The sequence below is a fragment of the Frankliniella occidentalis genome, unplaced genomic scaffold, assembly GCF_000697945.3.
Source record: "Frankliniella occidentalis isolate FOCC.00 unplaced genomic scaffold, Focc_3.1 Scaffold29, whole genome shotgun sequence".
NCBI lineage: Eukaryota > Metazoa > Arthropoda > Insecta > Thysanoptera > Thripidae > Frankliniella > Frankliniella occidentalis.
Window position 1 is genome coordinate 938743 of NW_026267159.1, and position 1718 is coordinate 940460.

The window sequence follows — 1718 nt, forward strand, 5'->3', positions numbered from 1 at the left end:
CGGCGGGAGAGGAGCGGCCAGGAACAGCTGAGAGGAGCCAGGAGCCGCCGAGAAGGAGCCGTGGAGCTAGGAGGAGCAGGGAAGAAGCAGGGGCTACCCGAGGGTCACTACCCCACTCCCCCTCACTGGCCACCCCGTCGCGCCCCGCCCGTCCACACGGCGCTGGAGGCGGGGCGGTTATCAGTCCAATACGGCGATAAGGAGACACGGCCGAGGGGACGCGCAAAAGGAACGGCGCCACGGCGCCCCACCACGTTTCTATGAAGCCACTTTTATCATCTTTGCAAAAATGTGATGCCACGCCCCATATAGCCAGCACCGCCGCCATCTTCCTTATTCCCTGAATCTTTTTCTCTACTTGTTCTTTTTATTGTTTCTTTTTTAGCGGCGGGTCCGGTCTCATATCTGTCTCTCACCGCCGCTGCGCGCACCTGCGGCCGTCCACCGCTCAGCATGTGATGCGACGCCGGGACCTACATAAGCACCCCGAGGTATGCGCGAGAGCGGGCGAGAGCGGGCGCTGCAGCCGCGGTAGCGCATTCCGAAACAAATTGGCGCGGCGAGCTATCCCGCTCGTGTGTGTGTGTGTGTGAGCGGAACAGGTAGGTAGGTGGCGTCCAGATCCTCGTCCCGCGAGCTACAGCAGCATTGCCGCAGCATTTGCCGCTCAAACCATAACGCCATTTGTTGGGTGCATTCATTTCAGAGAGCGACGGCACTACGCGGCGGCATCTGGCAAGAGAGAGAGAGAGAGAGAGAGAGAGCGATGGGTGCAGCGGAGGGAGGGATTGCACAGTCGATTACCCTGGCCGAGGGGCAGTGACGCTAATTGCAGTGATTGCAGAGAGGCGTACCTACACAGCACAGCGCGCGGCCCGTGGCCACACACGCGCCCCACTGGGCAGAGGAAGCCCTTTGCGGGCCACGGCTCCATCCAATACAACCCAAACAACCTGACATGGGAGAGCCCCACCACCACTGCTCTCAGGGTGGTAGAGACGACGATGGAATCCCTTTCATGCGTGCCTATTTCCGCATTTCGCAGAAAATCAATCACTTGCCAAATCTGCGGCCGTTTTGAGTGCCAACAACTATTGCAGATATTGCCATTACTTTCATGTAAATGATGAAAACAGAGTGTGGCAGAAATGAGAAATGTGCAAAACTATTGACATGCAGAGAGGCCACAGGTATTCGCTATTTGTATCGGTGAAAATTACGCGCGCGGCGTCATGATCCAGTGATCGACATGCGCCATTCCGCAGTTGCCTTGCCAGTGGCATGCAGTGAGTGGCGGACAGGGATTTCGTTTCGTTTCGTTTCACCGGAATAATTTTTTTTTTCAACGATTTTTTCATTCATCATCTTTCACGCCACGCGCCACACCGTTGGTCGCGTCCAACTCGCGTCCCGCCCACGGGCCCGCTAATAATGCGCCGGCGCGTGTTCTCGCGTTTCATGAATACGAAGTTTGTCCGAACCGAACTGGCGGGGCTGGCGGGGCTCACGGGGCTGCTGGCAGGGGCGGAACGGCGCGGCGACGTGACGCCCAATTCTTTATACTGCCTTCGTTTTGCTCTCTGCTGCTGGAGGCTGGAGGCGGCAGCCAGTCCCGGCCGGCCAAGGCGTTCCCCCAGTAACGAGGACATGAGGGCGGGCGATATAGAGTGGAAATCATTTCCTCTCGAATGTCGATGCGCGACCCGCCCCCGCCCCCG

General features: G+C 58.4%; 1 protein-coding gene across 1 annotated transcript in view; it reads right to left on the reverse strand.

Moving 5' to 3' along the window:
- LOC113203007 (cAMP-specific 3',5'-cyclic phosphodiesterase) overlaps window positions 1-1718 on the reverse strand; it is a gene marked incomplete in the record, with an annotated part of 180438 nt that overhangs the window by 95258 nt on the left and 83462 nt on the right.